Raw genomic sequence first — 6,934 nt, forward strand, 5'->3', positions numbered from 1 at the left:
TAATACACGAGTTTCACAATTTGAGTTGAATTACTGAAATAAATGAACTTTTCCATGACATTCTAATTTATTGAGATGCACCTGTATCATATGCACGCCAACAAATTTCGTATCATATGCACATGAAAACTGCGTATTACTGTATATGCACGCCAAACATCCTAAAGTAAATTTTTGTATATCAATACCACGAGTTTTTGTTTTTATTTGGCGTACTATTTATACGCATTTTCATGAGACCGGGCTCAACTGTCTATGGGATAGTGTAAATTCAGTAAACTGAATTGAACTGAATTTGAATTGAATTGAAAGCCTTTATTGTCATTGGATTTTTCTGTATATAAACATATAACAGACAATAAATAAGACTATAGACTGTACAGTACAATTATAAAAATATATACAAGCAGTGAGTCATAATATTGCACACTGAGCAATCTGTGACCATTGACAGTACTGCACATTGACCTCTACATTGACATTAAACAGTAAAGTACAAATTGAAACTATGATGTTTTTGGCCCTTGAGAGATAGTGTGAGTGAGCAATGCTTTCCAGGGAGTGGAGCGAGCAGCCAGTGATTTTTTGGGCTGTGTTGACTATTCTTTGAAGGGCTCTCTTGTCTGCTGTAGTGCAACTGGAGTACCACACCGAGATACGTGCTTTTGATGGTGGAGCGGTAAAAGGACACTTGCAGCTTATACTCCCAAGTTGTTTTTCCTGAGCACCCTGAGGAAGTGCTGTCATTGCTGTGCCTTTTTGATTGTTGCTGAGATGTTAGCAGACCAAGAGAGGTCATTGGATATGTGGACTCCCACACACAATTTAATTTACAACCTATTCAATAATTTAAAACTAAACATTATACTCTCGTGAATGGCGGCCAGTGGTGATGGGGAGGAGAAGAATTGTTAAATAAAGTCACTATTTTTGTTTTCTTTGCGCACAAAAAGTATTCTCGTAGCTTCGTAAAATTAAGTTTGAACTGCCGATGAGCGGTTTTCATTAAAAACATATCTTAATTTGTGTTCCGAAGATGAACGAAGGTCTTACGGGTTTGGAACGACATGAGGGCGAGTAATTAATGACAGATTATTCATTTTTGGGTGAACTATCCATTTAAGTCTCCTGATAGGCTAAGTAACTTCTAGTATGATTCTATGGAAGAGCAAGTTGAACAAAGTTTATAAACCAAACAAATCCAACCAAGTTTAGATTGGGATCAGTGGTTCACTTGTTACAGATGTTCTCTGTCATCTCATGGTTTGATCCTGAGTATACTGTGAATTCTGTACTGTGAGCAAGTGCATATGAAAGTGGTGATCAGAGAAAAACCAATCATGTGAAACACAGAGAGAATTAGTAAAAGTAACCGCTGCAATCGAGACCAGAAATCTCTCTGCTGGATCATGATGACATTGGGTCTCATTTAGAATACTCCAAATTCACTAACAATAGGCTTGTAAGTGGAGAACTACCACTTCCACTTCCACTTCTCTGCTGCCCTTCGTCTCCTGAGGGCAGCAGAGGCCCCATAGACATCCATGTTAAACATTCTCATTTTTATTAACTGAAAATATCATCTATGCCATAAACGTTCAACAGCTTGAACACATATTAGCTACATTTTCCAGGGTAAGTTTCAGAATAGCACTAGATTAACTAATTCCTCCAACAGTTCCTTTCATTTAGAACTCCTTATGTTTACATATAGGCCTAATACATATACGATAAGACTGATGAAATTTGTATATAGAAATGTGTTCATATATGCTGCAGCTCTGCAGACTGTTGTCAGAAGAGCACAACTACAGTAGTTGCTGGACAAAAACACACTAACCACAAAATTATAAATTGCTCTTTTTATGGCCATTTTGGTCTTGTTAAAGAACCTTGCAGTTGGCAACTCATTAATTGCAGTTAAAGTAGATGTTTGTAACAAGTTATCTGATTCATCAAGCACCTAAAGTCACATTCTTGTATACACAAAATTCACATGCCTGTATGTAACCAGTTGAATAAAAACATATGAAAGTATCTTCAAGTAGCCTAATGTTAACTGCAGATCTTATTTTACTCATAAAGTGTGAATTGCCATTCTAAAAACTGAATTTCCTCAGGAACCCATTGGCTTGAAAATGCAAACACTCTTATATTGAGCTCAATATTCATTTAATATGTACAGTACATATTTGCCTATTATATTTACATATGCCTTACAAGAAGTCACTAATGTGTTCATGTAGGCACCATCTTGCCACCCTGTATGTCAGATATACATAGATTTTATCTTGTTGTTCACTTGAAATATTTGAAAATAGTTAAAACAACATACATTTGTTATTCTGAACAGCCATGCCATGAATGACAGGTCCCCAAGGTTAATGATTTTACAAAACTCCTTTTATTTCATGTTTTATAACTTTGAGTTTCAATATTGTTTAGAGGATACACAAATTGACTTAAAGCTGAAACTGAAATAATCCAGTAACTTAAAGTATGTTGTGAGCTGTATTTTACATTTGGTTAATTGTGTTTATTTTGTTGGCGGGGAGCAGCCGATTATTGAAGACACATGGGGCTGGGCTCATCTGTGATATATTCAGCTCCAATATCCTGGGGCCAAGTGATTATATCTCTTTCAATTACTCCTGTCTTTGATGTTGGCAGACTAATTACACTCCTGTGTCACTTAGGAGCACCTGTTCAGTCTGTCACGAATCGAAAACAAAATGAGGCAGCTCTTTATGAATTGAGGACTTCTGTGAAAAAAAAAGTAAATACAGGTAATTTCTTATTGTAGAAAACGCCATATGTTTGGTAATTATTCATTTTTAAAACCATTTGAAAGGCAAATTCATGAAAGGTTCAGACCTTATTTTCCTGTGTTTGTTTTTTTAATTCTCTCTCTTTTAGTTTCTCTCCAGGTCACAAATAAGGATGTAACCAGAAGCTCTGCGTTCCTGTCCTGCTCTTTGTATGATCAGAAACTGAAGTCAAGACATGACAGTGTACTGAGACACAATGGAAGCTGTGACACAATGGAATATTAAGACAACTTTCAGAATTTTTTTTCATCTGAGGATCAGTATCCAGAATACAGCCTTTTCTCAGAGTCTAAAGGAAGCTTCACTCTCATATTCATGTAAGTTACTGATTAAATTTACTCTATTTATTAAATAGTAATTGGGACCACATCACATTACATGTAAGGATTCATAGCTACCTATTGAAATGGCAAGCTATTATTCTTATTTTTTAACCAATTTAATAATTTTTCTATGAAAACTGGCACAATATTTTGTAGTCTTTCCAATGAAGATAAGAAAAAAAGTAAGAACTTTTGCCATGTCTTTTATTGTTGAACTAAAGTCCACACATGACAGAGACATGTTTGATATGACTTATGGTGGAAATTGTGTATAATATCAAGAGTACATGTGAAAAGCTTGTGAAAGTCAACTATAGTATATAGAAATATTATAGTACATTTACAAACAGTTAACAAAAATATCTGGTGCGCGTGCGCTTGGATTCTGTCTGTGACGCCACGATGCTCATCTGTTGCAAAAGAGTTATTTCCTGTTGCTCGAGTATTTAAGTAGTAATCTCAATTTCAGGCATTTAGATCAAATATATTTAAGTAAAACATATTAATAATATTGGGGCACCATGAAGATCAGGTATGTTTGATTAATTGTGAATGAAGCGCTTTTGAACAAAGACGTGTTGTCCGTCACCGGTATCACCGAAGGCCTGCTGCAGTTCGCTTGCTCGTTTCAGTGTTTTTGCCTGATGTATTCTGGTCGTTAGTTTCTTTGTTTGAACTAGAGTTAAGATTTTTAGCATCATTAATTACTATTAATTCATAATTCATAACAGGTTTATAGCTGTAACTATTATTTTGATTTAGTTATTAGCAATTATCATTAGCATTTTGTATTACCATCTTTTGTGTCTGCATGTGCAGTTAGCTTTATTGTATATGTCTGTATTTGTTCAGGGTATTAGTTTTATCAGTAGGGTAAGATTGGTGAATATGCCCCCTTATGAACATTTGCTAAATTGATCATGCTCAAGTGGCTTAATTATTTTAAAGAAGTCAGTCACCATTTAGGCTGATCACAGTGTCGAATGGGTGTGGGATACTGAGATCTAAGACATTGGGGTGTCTGAACTTCATTAACATACAGACACAGCTGTTATAAGCTGTTACTAATATGAGCTAATAATATGAGCTGTTACTCATTTACATTAAGGGTAGTAAACTGTAACTTTATAAAAGGTTTGTGTTTAGGATGTTTGGGGTTCACTCCGGTTTCATTGAACTCAAGGTGCTGCATGTACTTTGTCACTGCTATGTGGTAATAAATGTCTTCACTGTTATATTCAATGCCCTTATCATGTTTTCTCACAACATCTACTCCATCTGTGTTACATGGGAATCAAATGTATGTCTTATGGTGGAGATTGTGTATAATATCAAGAGTACATGTGAAAAGCTTGTGAAAGTCAACTATAGTATATAGAAATATTATAGTACATTTACAAACACAGTTAACAAAAATATCTGGTGCGCGTGCGCTTGGATTCTGTCTGTGACGCCACGATGCTCATCTGTTGCAAAAGAGTTATTTCCTGTTGCTCGAGTATTTAAGTAGTAATCTCAATTTCAGGCATTTAGATCAAATATATTTAAGTAAAACATATTAATAATATTGGGGCACCATGAAGATCAGGTATGTTTGATTAATTGTGAATGAAGCGCTTTTGAACAAAGACGTGTTGTCCGTCACCGGTATCACCGAAGGCCTGCTGCAGTTCGCTTGCTCGTTTCAGTGTTTTTGCCTGATGTATTCTGGTCGTTAGTTTCTTTGTTTGAACTAGAGTTAAGATTTTTAGCATCATTAATTACTATTAATTCATAATTCATAACAGGTTTATAGCTGTAACTATTATTTTGATTTAGTTATTAGCAATTATCATTAGCATTTTGTATTACCATCTTTTGTGTCTGCATGTGCAGTTAGCTTTATTGTATATGTCTGTATGTGTTCAGGGTATTAGTTTTATCAGTAGGGTAAGATTGGTGAATATGCCCCCTTATGAACATTTGCTAAATTGATCATGCTCAAGTGGCTTAATTATTTTAAAGAAGTCAGTCACCATTTAGGCTGATCACAGTGTCGAATGGGTGTGGGATACTGAGATCTAAGACATTGGGGTGTCTGAACTTCATTAACATACAGACACAGCTGTTATAAGCTGTTACTAATATGAGCTAATAATATGAGCTGTTACTCATTTACATTAAGGGTAGTAAACTGTAACTTTATAAAAGGTTTGTGTTTAGGATGTTTGGGGTTCACTCCGGTTTCATTGAACTCAAGGTGCTGCATGTACTTTGTCACTGCTATGTGGTAATAAATGTCTTCACTGTTATATTCAATGCCCTTATCATGTTTTCTCACAACATCTACTCCATCTGTGTTACATGGGAATCAAATGTATGTCGTTGACATTACTAGTGATGATCTACTTGTTGAGTTAGCTTGTTTTTTGTTCTGTTTCTGCAGATGCTGCTACATCTGTGTGTTTGCAGTGCTGATAGATAAAGGTGAGCATGAAACACACTACATTTGAAAGATACATTCATGTATCATGTATAAATGCCAGATTGTGTGTTTGGACTTACAGTTTGTGTGATTTCAGTATCTCTGCAGGACACAGTAGAGGCTGTTATTGGTGGTTCTGTTATTGTGCCGTGTTCTTTATCTGCACAAGATCTTAAACTTCAAGACATTAATGTGCACTGGAGGCAGAATGGCAGCAAGATTGTGTACGATATAGTTAAGGGTGAAGATTCAGTAGCGTTACAGGACTCCGAGTTCAAGAACAGAGCTGAAACTTTCCCTGATGAGTATCTGAGAGGAAACTTCTCCATCAAACTCAACAATCTTCAACACACTGATGCAGGAACATACAGCTGCTACATCACTCACTCATATGAACCTAAAACTGTACAGCTGATCATCAATGGTGTGTAAAACTGGTTGATTAATGTATTATGATTTTAATAATACAAATATCTGAATATAATCTTCTCATAAAATCTGAATACATTAAGTGTTTGACCAACTAGTACTGTGTAACGCCAAGCCAGCAGAGGGAGCCCTCGCCCGAGTACTGACTAGCTGCCTATAAATATAAATGTTATAAATGTGTAAAATATCATCATGAAAACACATTACAGACAGTGATTTCTGACTAGATCTTAGTTTTTGTTTCACCCTCATTACCATACGGACAAAGAAATATATCAATCAATCAATGTTGACATAAATACATAATAAAAAAACCAGGAAAGAATTTATAAATAAATACATTTGGAAAAAATACAATACGTTAATAAGGATGCGAAACGTGGAAATATTCATTCATTCTTTCCTTACATTTCTTTAGATTTATCTATTATTTACATTTATTTTAGTTTTTTTTTTTTCCTCAGCAGAGTTGCAATTCCATAGAGTAGGCTAATGAAAATGGTCCAGACTGTATGATTTGCAAATGAATCATACTTTTGTAGTGAACTGAATCAGACTTAACAGTCTGAAACAGTTTGTGGCTCGAGGAGCACAGATCTACAAGTTACTCAATCAAAACTCACTTTCAGATGTGCCTGACAGTCACCCTGACTCAAAATGAGCCAAAATACTGTATATTGTGTGCGAGTGCAATCTTTATAGTCCTCCTAATATGAGACAGCTGTGTGCTAATGATGAGATCTGATAAGTCCAGGCAAAGGATTATGGGAAATGGAGTCCAGGGTGAATGGCAAAGGTACAGGATGGAGTGCCCTCTAGCAGAGCTCGTGGGCACTTCAGCTGGCGATTGTAACAACCATAAGTGTGTGTAGAAATTTCCTGATGTTATA

General features: G+C 35.6%; 1 pseudogene; it reads right to left on the reverse strand.

Moving 5' to 3' along the window:
• LOC107704535 (uncharacterized) overlaps positions 1-6,722 on the reverse strand; it is a 10,833-nt pseudogene extending 4,111 nt beyond the window's left edge.
• Between the last annotated feature and the right edge of the window lie 212 nt (positions 6,723-6,934).

This window comes from Sinocyclocheilus anshuiensis, unplaced genomic scaffold (genome assembly GCF_001515605.1).
Source record: "Sinocyclocheilus anshuiensis isolate Anshui unplaced genomic scaffold, SAMN03320099.WGS_v1.1 scaffold2038, whole genome shotgun sequence".
In the NCBI taxonomy this organism is placed as follows: Eukaryota; Metazoa; Chordata; class Actinopteri; order Cypriniformes; family Cyprinidae; genus Sinocyclocheilus; species Sinocyclocheilus anshuiensis.